Raw genomic sequence first — 17,713 nt, 5'->3', positions numbered from 1 at the left:
CTCTGTAGCACCCAGCATCCTGGCGCCCTCAGGAAGAGCCAGAATGCGAAAACCTTTCACTGAGATCCACGAATGTTAAGACAGTATCTACCTGGCTTGGGGTCTAAAGTTCTTTTCTCAAAATTTAGAAGATGTTCTTCTTCAGAATTCTGATGACATTCAAAAGTTAACCTCTTTAACATGAGAGGTTTAAAGGATTAACATTTTGACTCACTTAAGAGCTGAGTAAAACCATAACCCCCTAGTGATGCTTCAGTCAATGGTGAGTTCAGAGTGGCCAGCGTTCATTCTGAAGTAACAGTGCTACTTCCCATGCTCAGCTCTCCCCATCCCCCCCAAATGCCATCTGCCTGACACACTGCCTTTTGGAATTGTTTATGAGCAAGTTCTCTATTATTTATGATTGCTGGCCAAAATCCACATGGAAATGTAGCCTGATACTAGTGCCTCTTGACAATAAAAAGTCTCAAATTTAACTTCTATCAGCGCCATGATATGACACAGTAGGAGTGTTCTTAAAATCTCTGCACCGTTCTTTCTTTGGGTTGTGCGCTGTGTTGTAGAAACAACCAAGTGATCAGCAAGTCTCCTTGCAATCCCACCTTTAGGTGGGACTTATTTGTAAGCAGTAAAGTGGACCTCCCTGGTTTTCAAATTATATATTTCCACCTCCATTCACTTAATTGACTGTTGAGTACCAGCATAATTAGCACTTTTTATTTCTACAGCATTTTCAGTTTTAAAGAACTCCTTATTTCTCCTCTATATTAGTTCCCTAGGGCTGCAAGTACCACAAATTGGGTGGTTTAAAGCAACAGAAATTCACTGTCACACAGGTTCCCAAGCAAGCAGTTCGAAATGCAGGTGCCACCAGGGCCATGCTCCCTTTGAAGTCTCTTGGGCAAAACTTGTTCCGATGCCTCTCTCACAGCTCCTGGCAGCCCCGGGTGCTCCTTAGCTCATGAGTGCATCACTCCAACCCTCCCTCTCCACATGGTGTCCTCCCTGTGTGTCTCACGTCGTCTCCCCTCTGTGTCTATGTCCATGTTTCCCTTTTTTACAAGGACACCAGGTGTACTGAATTAGTGTCCACCCTAATGACTTCGTTCTAATTTGATTACCTATGTAAAGAATCTATCTCAACTACAGTCACATTGTAAGATACTGGGGTTAGGATTTCAACATGCTTTTTTGGAAGAACACAATTCAACAACTCATAGCATCACAACCGGTGTGATGCTATGACCGCTGTGGCCCAGTTGGTTGGGTGGGCCAACTGGGAAGGCCAGTTGGAGGGAAGGCCCCATCTTTGGGCTGGCCCTGCAAGTCAACACAGGGAGGCATTGCTTAAACCTGCAAGGACCCTGGGCTGGGAAGAAACTGCTACCTTGTGAATGATGGAGCCAAGAAAATAAGACAAAGATAACTAGAATTCACAGGGTGCATGTTGTGTGTAGCACTGGACTGCAAAATAGGTGGTAGGAGGCAGTTTACAGAAAAATAAAAAGGCAGGTCTCTCAGTGCCAGAGGTGGGAGAGGTGCCTGTCCTCAGGCATTGGTCTGGTCTCACGGGTTGGCCAACAGGCCAGAGTCACAGCATGCTAAGCAAACTTTCTCTCTTGTTTTCACTTCACCTATCTGCTCCTTCCACCATCATCTTTCCCAGTCCTTGCTGGGAAGTTTCCATCTATTTACATGTGGGGGTGGCTCTCACTCCAGGTGGAAGGCATTGAGTGTTGCCCTTTGGCCAGTGGCCTCTCACCCTACACTCGGCTTCAGGGGTTTGTGCAAGCCGACCAGCTCCAGGCCTCATCTGCACTGGCTGCATTTCACTACCGAGAGACAAGCAAAAAGAATAGGAAAAGCTTCAAGCATGTAAAGAATGCTTGAGAAACCTGAGGTCGTTTAACTTGGAGAAGAGAATGTCCTGGGGAAAATATTAGCTGACAGTGAGAATCTGAAGGACCATTATGAGTAAAAGGAAGCAGAGTAGAAGGAGTTGAGGATGAAGTAATGTCATAGTAACAACAATAAAAATTGTAATGCATTAAGCCCTCGCTCCATGTCGAGCCCCTTGCTAAGTGCTTTACGTGCATTTTTTATTGAATCCTCACAGCCACCATATGAAGCAGATTCTAGGATTGTCCCTATTTTTCAGATGAATTGAGGGCTAGAGAAAGAAGGTGGCTTGACAGTTCACACCAGCGATTTTCAACCTTTTTCATCCGATGGCAGGTGTAAACTAATTACTAAATTTCTGTGGCACAGCAAAAAAGTATATTTTTGGTGATCTGACACATAAAATAGGTATAATTATCACTCATTCACACCAGACAGATGTTGTTGTGTTGGCTGTTGTCATTTTTTATTTGACAATCTAAGGAAAAAAAGGCAGAACTGACTAAATGATCAGCTATGTGGCATGTTTCAAAAAACCCTTGCAGCCCACTGGTCAAAAATTGCTGGTTTACAGCACAGTCAGTGGCAGGACTTAGATGCAGACCCAGGTCTCTCTCACTCCTGAGGCCGGGATCACCTGACCTGCCATTTTCACCAAGTTCAGAGTATCTACTCTGTTCCACGCTGAAGATAGAGAGGCGACCATTTAAGAAAGTGGAGTTAGAATGGGTTTTCATGACCTTGAAGATCTTTTTTAAATCCTCCCAGGACAATAATAAAGACTTCTAGGTACAAAAACACAAAGCTGAATCCTTCGTTTAGTTTACAAAGTTGGGAGTTAGAACTGTGTCCTCTTCTACTTTCCAAACACTGTTTAGACTCACACACATGATGAAACATTGTCAATCATTCAGCACTGAAAAAAGTTATATAGATGCTATTTTAATTTTCAAAATATATGATGAGAGAAACTTATTTTTAGGTCATTTGCCAAGATCAGAGCTGACTCCCAAGACCACAGGGATTTCAGAGTTTGAGAACAAGGTGTTTTAAATAGTTTTTCTTGCAGCAAAACACTGGAAGCCTAAATGGCAGAAGGCTTTATCAATTTCATTTTAGGAAATAGCAATCTTATATAATATCCTGTCAAGGCCTCAAACCATTGTTTTCTACTGATCTCATTGCTGAAGAAACTAATCTGATATTTTGTTTTCATCTTTTGAAAACCAGAGATAATGAGGGATTAACCCCTGGCAAGCAGAATTCCAATTTAGTCCTCGACCTAGGAGGTCTGCTAACTGTATTAACATCAATGCCTGTTCATATGTAACTCAGGCTCTGTGACATCAAAATGCTATACGTTAGTTTCTAGTCAAGATGCATTCTGTACAATTAGAGGAATGAACCCCCGCAACTCACTCCCCTGTTAAACAGAGATGGGGGAAGTCCATGGTCTTCATTGGCTTGAGCTCTGGGTCAAGGAAGGAGATGATCCTGCTTTGCCTGCAGTGATGTGATGCCATCGTGGGCGGGCATGCAGTGTTTCATTCAGAATGGGTCAGAAGAGAGGGAAATACAGAAGATGCTTTACTTTCTCTGTAAGTGTTTGGATAGCACTCTTCAAGAATTCATATTTATCCTTAGGGGATGGAGGGATGTGTGTGTGTGCTGGGGGGAAGGGGAGGAAGAGGGAGAGAAGGGTCTGTGGGGCACATCGGTGCAGGACCCCTGAAGGCAGCTGCAGGTGCAGAGCCAGGTGTGCCTGAGCATCCCAAGGAACATCCCTGTACCCTAAATGGTCAGAGGCAGAGAAGTGCTAAGAGGGAGGGGCACTGAGGAGTGGTCTGGTGAGTGAGAGGGGGCACTTTCCCTCTCAGAGAGTTCCCCTCTCAGGCTGACTGACTGAGATTGGAAGCCGAGATGAGAAGAGAAAGGTTTTTCATAGTGACAGAATTGAGGACAGGAGAACAGGAAGGAAGAGGAATCCCTGTGAGGAAGTTACCTTCACGGGTACTCTTCCCACAGGCAACGGGATAGTAATGTTTAGCATGAAGTTTCTAACTTCTTTTCCTCCCATGTTGCAATGTCCTTCTGTGATCCCACTCATCAGAATTTGACCTGCCTGTCAGCAGTAGAGTGCATTAATGGCCTCAGTTCTTCCCTCTTCCTTGTATCTATGCCCTTTGCCATGGGTTGGTTTGCTCCCTCCATCATAAGGCCACCTAGCCAAGTTCTGAGTTTGGCCATGTAACACACTGTGGACAATGGGATGTTAGCAGAGGCTTGAACAAGCACATGCCTAATAAAGCTCACGCCTCACTAACTCTCCCACTCTCCTGGAAGGATGGGCCAGGGGTAACCTCCTCAGCCCAGCAGGAGGATGGGAGACACGTGGGCAGAACCACCACACCCAAGCCCAGGGTGGATTGGACCGCTTACATAGCCAGTGGGGCTACACACATGGTGGCTGGTCTATCCACCAACCTCCACATCCTCTGGAGTGCCGTCGTCTTCAAAGGGCCTTCCTTCAGAACTGCTGCCTCATTGACAGCGCTACTCACTGCGAGGCTGACGTTGCTCATGAGAGGCCTCCTTTGCCCTTCAGGCTCTTCTCCAGTCCAGTAAACATGCGCCAGTCACAGACACACGACACTATGTTTTTCCCTCTTCAATCTAAGAACGAGCACGTGTCGATGGATTAAAATAACCTTGTCTTTTTCACACACATACATGCTACTGGAATCCTTGGCCTCAGGTTGAATACAGGTTCCAGCTATTTGGAGTTTGCCCACAAATAGCTTTCAATGTAAAAATTTGAATCCATTTTATGCTCGGTAACTTGTAAATCTGAAGTTTTAAGACATAATGTCTACTTCAACATTCCCGCCCGTGACTTCTTTGGAGTCATGCCCTGGACACCACCCATCGCAGTCGTGCCGCCCACAGTAGGCACGGCACTGCACTCGGCGAGGCACTGAGTATCAGAGGAAGGGACTGTAACTCATCATTTCCTCCCTTAGTCGGTGCCTGCCCAGGGCCCAAGCCTTTTTGTCACTGTGGGGTGCTCTCCTCACAGCCAGTCAGTTATGTCCCACCAAGGCTTCTGTTTCTTGAAGTAATCCTATTATCATAAAAATCATTAATAAATTATTATCTTAGCTGCCTAACCACAGCCTCTCTCCCTCTCACCATCCCCGCCCCACACACATACCCACACACGCCCCCTCTCCATCCTTAATACCATTGTCTGTGGGAGAGTTGATACAAGGAAATTGTATTTTTTAGTTTACAACCAGATTTTCCTTTGAAGTGAGTTATGTATTCATTAATCTAGTCCTTTCGACTCAACTTTAAGTATCTTTTTCCCTCATACTACCATTACCCTTATATATCTACCCAAGGGGCAGGAGAAAGACCACACTCTACCAAGTATTCATCACTGACGTTGCAATTCCATGTCTCCTGCTTTTGAGTTCACATGAGGAAGAAAAAATCTCCTTTAGTGATATTTTAGTCAAGACAAAACTGAGGAGGAGGGAGAAAGAGTAATGGGCTACACCTGGAGAGTGGTACGCTCTGAGGCTGAAGAAGCAGCTGGGGACATGTAATGGGGAAGCTTCCCTCCTGTGGCCATTTTGCTCGAGCTTGAAAATGTGGGGTTTTAAATGGTATGGGTTTTATTTGAAGAGAAACAATGCAGCATGTTTTTAGGGAGGAAATTGAAGTTGATTTATCTTCTAAAATTTATTGACTAGGAAGATACTATTAACTAAAATTGGAGATTTGAGAGAAGTTCTAAACCTTGTACAGCAGTTAATGATTGAACACTATTATCGAACACTCCACTATTTTGTGGAGTGCCTTTTTCAAATGGTCAAAAACTTAAGGTCTTTATTTATCTGTTCCTCTTTGATGCCTGTGCTGCTCTTGCTTTGCTTACTTGCAGACCAGCAACCTGATAACCCAAGCTGAGGTCACTGAGGGATGGTGACTAATGAATGGCCTGAGTGTTGCCGGCAAGAAGGTCCCCCGGGGATTGTGGTTTGTTGAAATCATCTGAGAATTTGTAATACCTTCTCTTCTATTACTTTTCTACCTGCACCATTTGATTAATAATAAAGAATAATTCTCTCCCTGGTCGGTGTGCTTGGTTGGAGCGTTGACCCATTACCAAAAGACCGTGGGTTCAATTCCCCATCAGGGCACATACGTGAGTTGCAGGTTTGATCCCCAGTTTTGAGGAGTACAATCCCTGGTCTGGGCATGTGCTGAGGGCAACAGATGCTTGTCTCTCACATCAGTGTTTCTCTCCTTTCCTCTCTCTCAAGAAGCAATGAAAAAAAACGTCCTCGATGAGGATTTAAAGGAAAAAAGAATAAGAAGATTTCTGAGCCCTGGCCAGGTAGCTCAATTGATTAGAACACCATCCTGATACTCCAGGGTTGATATCCCATCAGGGCGCATACAAGAAACAACCAAAGAATGTATAAATAAGTGGAAACAGAAATTGATGTTTCTCTCTCTCTCATCAATTTAAAAAATTTTAACAGAGAATAATTCTGGCACATAAAATCATTTTGAAATGAAAAGATTTCCAGCTAAGTATAAAACATTGTTTTATCTAAACTAAAACATGACCTAATACGCAAACCGCTGCCATAAGTTGTTTAGCAGTGTCCCCAACCTGTCTGGCAGCAGGGCTTGGTTTCATGGAAGACAATTTTTCCACGGACAGGGAGGGGGATGTTTCCTGGATGATTCAAGTGCATGGCATTCAGGCTCACCCCTGGCTGTGCAGCCCAGTTCCCAACAGGCCTGGACTGGTACTGGTCCACAGCCCAGAGGTTGGGGACCCCCAGTTAGGGAACAAAATAAATGACAAAATGTTTGAAATTCAACTTTAAGTTTGATGAGAGATAATCATTTACTGAAGTATTTTTATTTACCAAAAAATTAGGTTCCAACAGGTGGCTCATAAGCGGATTTGTGATTCAAAGCGAGCAATTCCTGAGGCATTCCCTCCAAAACAGAGAGGGAAAGTCTCTCAGAATCATGAAAGCTGAGTGTAAACATCTGCTTACTGAGAAACACTCTCAGGACCCACCTTTATACCATGACCTTCATGGCCTCTCAGAAGAGCTGTCCACAGCTGCCATCTTTACTCCCCTCACTTCCTTGGACCTGCCTGGGGCCCGAGATCTCCTCCAGGCCAGAGCCAGTGGCCATCTCTCAGCCTTCACCTTGCAGTTCTCAGCAGTATTCAGCTCAGTGGGCAGTTTCATCCTTTTGGAAACACTTACTTCTGGCTATTGAATCCCCACATCCACCTATGTTCTTTGTCACTGTTCACCACTCCTTGGTCTCTTGTGCAATCTCCTTCTCCGCTCCACCCCCAAATCCCAGAGCCTTGTGGCCCGGTCCTAGGCTCTCCGGCTGATGTGCTCACATCCTCTCCAGACCACCTCCGCCCGCTGGCAGACTCAGACAGCCTGTGTAGGACAATGGCTTCAACTCTCAACCTTCGACCACGCCGGGCAGAATCACCTGTAATCCAACCGCCTGCTCAACATCTCCACTTGGACGTCTAATAGGCTTCTCAACTTTCATGTATTTGAAGTCCACTGTAAAATTATTTTGCCTCTTTTATGTGTATTTCTTTATTGTCTGGCTCCTGCCACCCACCCAAAGAGCAAGGACCAGGTCTGTGGTTTTCACCGCTGTATCCTCAGCACATAGATCAATTTTGAGCACATACTAGGGGTTCAAGACATATCTGTTAACTTAATGAATAGAGCTTTTCTGACATAGGAAAAACAGCTTGAAAGAAAATATATGGAATTATTCACTTACACGAGGTACCTAGAGTAACCAAATTCATAGAGACAGAAAGTAGAATGGTGGGCCCCAGGGGCTGGGGGAGGAGAACATGGGGAGTTAGGATTTGGTGGGTGCAGAATTTCAGTTGGAGATGACGAAAAAGTTCCAGAGATGGATGGTGTGATGATTGTGTCACAGTGCGAATGTACTGAACTGCACATGTAGAAACAGTTAAAATGGTAATTGTATGTTATATATATTTTATCATAGTAAAAAAGCAGTCTATCAATAGTGTAAGTTAGCTGAGGCACACAAATCTCTTCACTGATGACACCCATAAATATCACAGCAAACTCCTAAACAGCTACGATAGTCACACTTCTGCCACCTCATTACAAAATAGAACTTTGGATGTATCCAAAATAGACCCAAGGGATATATCCAGGGCTTGCCGCAGAAGTTATATTCACAGGACTTTTGCCATGCACACCCTTCAACTTCAACAAATTGCTAGCCTTTTTCTGAAAAGTGTTAGGTGAGTAGACATCTATTTTGTATACTGGATCCTACAGCCAACACTCAATTTTTTCCTATTAATTACTTTTCTTGCAAATGTGGGAGGTTGCATATCATGGACTCTTCACGTGTAGGATTCTCTCTACTTCAGAATCATCTTTACTCCCAAATAAGGCTTCCCCCGTGCAACTTCTGTCCTTTTTGCACCATTTTCTTGTGTTTTGTTTTCTCAATATCCTCCTATCATAATTTTATGTCTGTCCTTGCTAGTCATTTCAACAAGGCCATAGCTTTCTCATACATTAGCCGTTTCAGGTTAATAATGTCCAGACACCTAAAAATGAAGCGCAAGCACAGTGCTCACCACTAGACAAAGGATCCANTCTACTTCAGAATCATCTTTACTCCCAAATAAGGCTTCCCCCGTGCAACTTCTGTCCTTTTTGCACCATTTTCTTGTGTTTTGTTTTCTCAATATCCTCCCATCATAATTTTATGTCTGTCCTTGCTAGTCATTTCAACAAGGCCATAGCTTTCTCATACATTAGCCGTTTCAGGTTAATAATGTCCAGACACCTAGAAAATGAAGCGCAAGCACAGTGCTCACCACTAGACAAAGGATCCAAATGAGGCTGATGCCACCTGTCGGTACAAAGGATGGATCAGTGTATCCTCAAAGGACAGGCTTGGGGCCTGGGGGCCACAGTGAAGCCTGTGGACCTGGCTTTGTTACTTGCGTGGGATTCATTTGGTCCATAAAGCACTTTTTAATTTTAATTTGATTCCTATATGCAAAGCCCTGGAGCTGCACATAAAAGTCCACATTTACAGCCTCTTTTGGAAAACTAGAAGATCAGCAACTGGGTCTACATTCTGTAGCAGCAAGCAGGTGACCTTCCAACTGACATGGATTCTCTAGTAACTGCAATCACCACCCAGCTCACTTCGCCCATGAGCCTGCTGGCCCTGGCAGTCATTTGAACTGGTGAGTCTCTCCATGTGAAGTGGGGGACAGCTTTACAGCTAAGATATAGACTCATAAGAAAGGCCCCCACACAGAAGACAAATTTTGTTTTTCGATGGTGAATAACCCAGTGACAAATATGTCTCAATAAATAAAACAGCTAATGCATAAAAAAATCAAGTTGGTAAAGTTTTAAGAAATAGAATAGTCAAATATGGATAAACCCCAAGAAAACCAAACAAAATTAGTGAGGACAAATCACTTTTCAGGATCTTATTACATTTGAAAAATTATCTCCTACTAATATTTAGAATTCTAATAGGTAATACTTTCAAATGATAAAGAGACAAATCTCAATATGCTGGGCAATGTCATAATGTAGAATACATAAGAAAAAGGAAGACTCATTACAGCAAGATTCCATAACCAGGCACTGTCTTCCTTATACAATCTTAACATTAATTAGTGGTCAGATAGATTTGGGTACGTCATCCGTCTTTACAGAGCTACATCTGGTGGTGTTGGGAGGAGGGTGCTTCAACTCAGATCTTTGTAAAGATAAAAAAGTGACTGGTTAAGAATGGCTGAACACACACATACTCTCTGTGATGAAAATATGGGCATAGTTCACATGCATATGTACTATAAGCGACATAAAGTTGATTCTATCACTTTCTTGTGCCTCCTCACTAAAAACTAGATGACAGAATTAGAAAACTCCATTTAAACTGGCTTATGCAAAAAAATTAATTTATCAGCTCATGTAATAGAAAAATTCAAGAGAAGTTTAACCCAGGGATGCAGTCTGTCTCCCTCTTTTGGCTCTGAGCTCCTCTTGTTGCCTTCAGTTCTTGGCTCTCCGTGGTGCTACGGTAGCTCCCCACATCTCTAGGGTTCAAACCCATAAGCTTCTCTCCCAAAGGTCCCAGAAAAAGTCTTTTAATTGACACAGATATGACCAACCCTTAACTAATAACTAAGACCAGGCAAATGTGGCGTTGCAGGTGGCCAGGGCTGAATCCCACATGCGCATCTGATATGAGCCCAGTTCCTCGAAGAGAAGCCTGACATGGTTTCACTAGGCTAGAAGCAGTGTAAGGAGGACATGTTCGCTCCGGAAGCTCCACAGGAAAGTCTATCACCTTGCCCTTTCTAGCTTCTAGAAGTTACCTGTACTCCTTGGATTTTGGCCCTGTCCTTCATTTTTAAAGCCAACAGCACATCTTCAAACATGTCTTTGACTTTGACCTCTTCTTCTGCCTTCCTCTGTCACTTTAAAGGAGCTTTGTGATTCCATTGGGCGCATCCAAATAACCAGGATAATCTCCTTACTTTCAGATCATTTGATTAACATTCTTAGTTCCCTCTGCATCCTTAATTCCTCCTTGGCATGTAACAGCATATTCACAGCTTCCATGGATTCGAACAAGAACACGTTGGCGGGGGGGGATGTCTGGGGGCAGGCTATTATTTTGTCTGCCACAAAGTCCAAACTGAATTGTCTTCTGTGATCTCAAGGTGATCTAACTCTATACTATTCAGTCAAGATTTCTTCATTCTTCAGAATCCTTTCAGCTAAGCTAAACCCTTTTTCTTGAATGTAGTCATTTGATAAACAAGCACTGAGTAACGATCAAGGGCAAAGCACTGTTTAGGCACTAAATATGCAATGAAAGAAGATGTTCCCTTTCCTCATGGGGTTTACAGTCTCATGGATGAACAAACCATAAATCAGCTGACGCGTAAGTAACACTTAAATACTTAGCTATACTCAATCTATTTCTATGGAAGCCTTCTTTCTCTCCAAGCTGGTGTGGAAAATACTGGCCGTGTCTGCAGAGATTCCACAGCTCTCGGTTTTTCTAACCCTCCCTCTGGGTGGTTAGGACCCTGAGGAGAGGAGGTGGTCCTGGTTCCAACGCAGTGGGTAGGAAATGCCGCTGCCTGCAAGGGTCTCAGCTGGAACAGATCCACGGCACAGAAACGGGGTGGCCCTGGTTCTTCATGTAGCATCTTAAATGACAGCACCTCCTCAATGCACGCCCCTCATCCCTGCCAAAGCAGCCGTTCGGGGGCATTTACATTTTAATCACTTCATGTCTAATATCATGCTGGTTAAATCAGTAAGAGGTATGAGTATAAAACTACCTAGAACATATGAAAGGGGAGAAAGGAAACCGTTTTAATAAGGAAACATGAGTGAGAGATAAGGAGATAATCACGATTATGTAGAAAGGATTTAGCTGTTTAAATATTACCTCTCTTTTAACTAATACACCATGACATAAGAAGCTTTAAGTTTTTAATTCAGTCTTTCTGCTGTATCACCTTGACCAAGTCTATGCCACAGTGCCCTCATGTCCAGGCGGTGGGTAAAATGTGGCCATGCTTCCCACAGCTGCACTGAGGTTATTTTTAAAGTAGTCTAAAGCGCGGGGGAAGCCTCAGTACACAGGTCAAAGGGTTTTGTATACATTCACTGAAAATTCTTTCAATGCTCCTGGAGCACAAACCACATTTTATTCGTGTTATCTCTCAAGAATCATAGGTCCCTTAAAAACACGACCTTGAAAAAATTATTTTAATTATGTGTTGACAGCAGTGCTCTCTACTCCCTCTTCTTCAGTTCCCTGTCCTCCCCCTAAAGAAATAACGTAAATATTCACCCGGGAAGATAGTTCCGTGCTGCAGCCCACGACTACAACCTTTAAATCTCAACTGAGCACTTTATATTGCTGAAATAATTAATTATTTCACCCCAAATGAGCAATACAATAAGAGTGGCCATCAACTCTGGACTCTAGTCTATGTATTTTCTTCAAATCCACAGATTTTTGGCTGGACTAGTGATACATTCTATATGTGTCAGCCTTAAATGCCTTCTTCCTATCTAAAATGTTGTGGCTTCACACTTTTATTAATTTCATTTCCATTGCTATATTAATCATAATCCCAGCAGGACACTTTTGGACCATTCAAAGAGTTGAACTGAAGAGCATGAAAAGAATTATTTACAGAGAGTATATGTATGGCTGGACAGGGGCAAAATAAAAGGATTAAATACTCTGACCTCTCTTTCATCTCGTCTTCTGATCTCCCACCAACACATCTCATCAGCCGGCCCCAGATGGATGTCACAGGGCAGGCAACTGGGGCGACGCAGGCTTTAGCAGTCAGTCAGCCTCCTGGGACACAGACGAGGATGTGCCCTGCACTGTGGGACACAAGGTAGAGGCCATCCATGGCCCAACAATACTGACGATCCCTCCTTACTTCTCAGGGGGCCCACCAGCCAATGGCAGACACCAAACGGCTGATCTCCTGAGGTGGAAAAATTCCCGGGAGAGATGGCCAGCCTGCTGGTAAATCATTTACATCAACTGTTTTCTTTATGATGTGGGTAGATTTCTATTCTACCCTACGCACAAAAATAAATTCCAAATGGATTAAAGAAAAGATAAATGCTATATTGACATTAAAATAAACAGAAGTTGTTAATAACCTTAGGATAGAGAAGGCCTCGTTCGGAAAAGACACAAAATGCAGAAGCTCTAAAGAAATGGATGCGTGGGTTTTCCCCCCCAAAAATGTTATTTCTATTCTGTTCTAGAGAAATGTACATTTGTGTACCAAGATATTGCTATAAAATTATTGAGAATACTAAAATTTTAGAAGGTACCTAAATGTCAATTACTATGGATGGTTTCAATAAAATATTTAAAACAAAATATTGCCCAGTAGGTAAGAAGTGCCAGAGGCAGTACTATTTGGTGGTGAAGCTCACAGACTCTGGAGTCAGACTGGTGCGTATCGCATCCCAGTCACATCACTTACTGTTCACATGAGCAGCAAGCTCTGAGCTTCTCCACGCCGCCCCAGGGTCTTCATCTGAAAGTGGGACTTAACAGCAGCACCCACTTCATTGTGAGAATTAAAGAAGGCAGTACATGTGATATTATCAGAACAGCATCTGACACATACAAAGTACTCAATAAATTGGAAGCTGTTGTTGTTACAAGTTACAACATGAAAAGATCTCCAAGACACTGGCTTAAAAAATGCACACACATGCACACACTCAATATGATTGTAATTTATATATATAATATATATATGTCTGCATAAATATGGATGAACATAAGCAACCACTTAAAAATGACTTTTTAGTTGTCTTGTATCCTTTTTGGAACAAAGTATAGTTGAAAAATAAATGATTTTTTCTAACTTTACATGGAAAAAAGGCTGGGAGAATATGAAAAATGTTCACAGTGATTGCTTTTGGATGGAGAGATGATGAGATCATTTTGCTTTTTTTTTGTATTTCTTTTCCAAGTTTTCCCTTAGGCTTATCTTTTACCTTAATAATAAAATTTAAATGATCATGATCTTATACAAGCATAGTGATAACATATATTAATAGAAATGATGACATTTGAAAACAGAGACCTTTTTTTCACCACTGAAGTTTTTTGTGTTATAAGATGAACTTGGGCAGAATTTCCTTCCCTACCACTTTAAAAAGAAGTAGTGAGGATCTGAACACAAGTAGAGAAAATGACTCCTTATATAAGATGAAGGACAGGAAATCATTTGATTTGGAAGGAAAAAAGCACTATTTAACAAACGTCCTGAACGCACAGCCTCTCTTGTTCATTATAACCTTGAGACATACTTTGTTTGACCCCAGTAGTCAATACTGGATATAGAATCCTTTACCTGGGTGCACACCCTCCCTTTTCTCATGGGTCTCCTCATTTCTAATTGACTTAAATCCTGTTGCAGCTTTTATATATGATTCCCTGCCTAGCCCCGAAGAGCACCTGAGCTTGCAATGCCCAATTAAGCCTTAGTACATAACCAAGAAGGAATGGAAAGCACCTCAAGAAACTTTGATTAAATATGAAGAAATACTATACAGTTCTAAATCAAAAAGAACTTTCGCAGGCCCGTTTCTGGGGACCTTGAAGATAGGATTTTTAACTCTCTGTCTCAGATTATTTTTGCNCCTTTTCTCATGGGTCTCCTCATTTCTAATTGACTTAAATCCTGTTGCAGCTTTTATATATGATTCCCTGCCTAGCCCCGAAGAGCACCTGAGCTTGCAATGCCCAATTAAACCTTAGTACATAACCAAGAAGGAATGGAAAGCACCTCAAGAAACTTTGATTAAATATGAAGAAATACTATACAGTTCTAAATCAAAGAGAACTTTCGCAGGCCCGTTTCTGGGGACCTTGAAGATAGGATTTTTAACTCTCTGTCTCAGATTATTTTTGCATAAACACTCATCAAGATCAGGCATTAAAAACCAGAGAGTTTTAGGAGACAGCAGTTCCCCAAGGCTGATGAGTATCAACATCACCTGGAGAGCCCGTCAAACACGCAGAGTTTTGGAGCCAGAGAACCAACCTGATTGCATGGTGCCTGCCTTCCAACTCCAATTTTTTTGTCTTTTCTCAGAGCTTCTTCACAGAATCCATCTGAGATTCTAATTCACTGGGTAAAACTAAATCAGGGAATCCTTAGACCACGTCTCAAGAAAAAATATTGTGCTCGGTGCCTATAGAGGTGCCCGTGAAACTCATTACTTTCCTCCCCACAGGGTAGGCCCACAGCGGCCACCAGGTTGTAGACAGTGGCCCTGCCATCTGGCCCTAGCAGACTGGTACACTGAAGGATTATTTTCCTTTACCTGGGCCTGTCAGATTCTCTATTCTGAGGACTTGGACTCGGAATTCAGCGATGCTAATAATCTCTACTAGTTATCCAGCTAGAAGGGTGGGATACAGGACATGCAAACTCAGGAATGGTTATCTTCTGCTTCATGCACGCAGAAGCAAAGAAAGCTAATCCCTTCAGGAAATGAAGCAGCCATGCTAAAACAAACAAGATTAAGAGATCACGCAGTCCTCCATTGGGGTACACTGACTGCTATAGCAAGCGCCCCCACATTTCAGTGCCTTACCACAACAGAAGTTTATTTCTTGCTCACATAGCAGTCTATAACAGGAAGTTTTGATCAGTGCGAACCCAACCTCATGCTCCTCTGTCTGTAGCTCTGCCTTCCTGGAGCCTTTTCCATTTAGCCAGTGGATAGGATGAAAACATCTACGTGTTTATGGCCCAGGCCTGGGAGCAGCAGATATGCTCTGTTGGCCCAAAGTCAGCCACCTTGCCCTGCTGAACTACAAGGGATGCTGGGAAATGTAGTCTAGCTAGGTGCCCAAAAGAAAAAGGGAAATGGGATCTGATGAGCACAGAGTGGTCTGCCGCAAACTCCAAAGAGACAAAAGTGAAGAGAACAGTTACCAAGCTACTATCAAAAATAAATAAATAAAATTTTAAAAACCACTGGTGAGGATGTGGAGAAATTGGAACTTTTGTGCACTGTTGGCAGGTAGGTAAAATGGTGCAGCCACTATGGAAAACAATATAGTGGTTCTGACATACAAGTTCAAGATAGAATTCCATATGACCCAGGAATCCCGCATGCCCAAAGGAACTGCAAGCAGGGACTTGAACTGACACTTGCACACTAATGTGCACAGTAGCATTATTTGCAAGAACCAAAAAGTGGAACTATCCCAACTGCTCATCAACAAATGAATGGAGAACAAAATGTGATATGGTCATATAATCGAATACTATCCTGCTTTACAAAGGAAAGACATTCCGATACATAGTACCACATTACAAAAAGACAAACGTTGTATGATTTCACTAATGTGAAATTTCTAGAGCAGTCAAAGTCATAGAGATAGAAAGTGGAATAGTGGTTACCAGGGTCTAGAGGGAGGGAGGACTATCTCTCCGTCAGAGTTCCTTCCTGAGCTATAGACAAGAATGTGAAAAACTGTGCCTAGACTCCACATATCCAGTTTGAACACACCACTACCCTCCCCTCTCCAGCTCTCACTCTACCCTGCCCTTCCTTCTCCATTCTCTATCTCAGCCAGTAGTTCTGCTTTTAGTTGCCAAAACATCCAAAAAGTTGTTCAAGACTCCCCTCTCTCCATCCCCACCACCAAAAACATCTGTTGAAACAGAAGCAACGTATCCATCTCTGTTTCACTGCTCTGGTCTACACCTGCTTTATTTTCCACACTCGTTTCTACAACAACTTGCTAATCCCCTTCACTACCATCAATTTCTTGTCATTCTTTTTCCACCCTTTTGCAAAACTGCTCATTCTTAAGTACTAACCTGATCATCTGTCACTTGACCTTCACCTCAACTTCTTGGCCCACTTCTCACCTCACCTTCAAGCTGGGGGCACATGAGGTTCTTCACATCACCACCATTGCCCATTTTACCCTCTCTTATCTCCTTTCCCACAAGCACCCAGCTTGCTCCCCAAACTGGCTTGCTTATCATGATTCCACCACTTTGCAATGTCATCCCCCCTTCCCATAGCACCTCTCCTCCACTGGGCCTGCTTCACTGGGCCTACTTTCACTTCTCTGCAGAGTTGGTTCAGACATCACTACCTCCTGAAAGCCTTTTGTGACTCCTCACCCCCATCCCTAACGCAGGTCAGTTGGCCCTCCTGTGTTTTATCACAGAATCATAGATGGTCACTTTGCCTTTTTTTCTCCATCTACCCTATCATCAACCCTTAGGTCAGGGCCTCGGCCTTTGCCTCTCTCAGGCATCAGACCTCATCTATGTGACTGGTATATCTAGACAATCAACAAATGTCTGTGGTCACAATGAAAGGTACTCATTACTTCCTGGGATATGTAACAAAGACAAGCTGCCAGTCAAAAAACAAAAACAAAAAAAACAAAACAAAGCAAAGCCAACACCAGATACACATTGATGCACTCATTGCATAGTCAGTCTCATTTCAATTTATTTTTTTGGACTATTGATCATAATGCCAGATATTTTTCTATTCTGGAAGTGTTAAACTGGAAGTATAATTTTTTTCTGTTCCTGAGGGCTGCTCGTACTCCAGAATTCAGACATAGATAACACTAAAACACAACTGGAAGCTACCAAAGTGCTCATTTTTACTCATCATGGCCATGCCTTTACATGAGAATCATTCCGTTTACATCTCTAGAAGAAAAATCTGGGTTTCATTTTGTAAATTCAGAACAGAAATAAGGTGCCTAAAGACATCCTGCTACTCGAGCAGCATTTTAGAGAAATTCTAAGTATTGCACATTTCCTGATGACAACACCACTCAGAAATGTGCAGTTTTCTAGTGAAGGAGAAACTCCACTCTGTCCATAATCTGATAAGTCACCTCTGAAAGCTGAGTTTAGGACTGATTTGCTCCTAATTCCCAGAAGAACATATTCATGCAATTTCTATTTATAGGCTAAATCGAGTCACCACAAAAATGCACAATAACAAAAGATTGTTGTGCCCCGAGGGTATAACCTACTTAAAGGAACACCATTGATCACCAGGAAAGCACAGACCACAGATGATTTAATCCAAGTGTTGCTCCGGTGGAATTTGACCTGTGTAACCATTTCCCTTCCTCATGTAACGGCTCTACAGCAGGG

The sequence above is a fragment of the Sturnira hondurensis genome, unplaced genomic scaffold (assembly GCF_014824575.4).
Source record: "Sturnira hondurensis isolate 20B ecotype Veracruz unplaced genomic scaffold, ASM1482457v3 Scaffold0012488, whole genome shotgun sequence".
In the NCBI taxonomy this organism is placed as follows: Eukaryota; Metazoa; Chordata; class Mammalia; order Chiroptera; family Phyllostomidae; genus Sturnira; species Sturnira hondurensis.
This window is presented reverse-complemented; position numbering follows the sequence as displayed.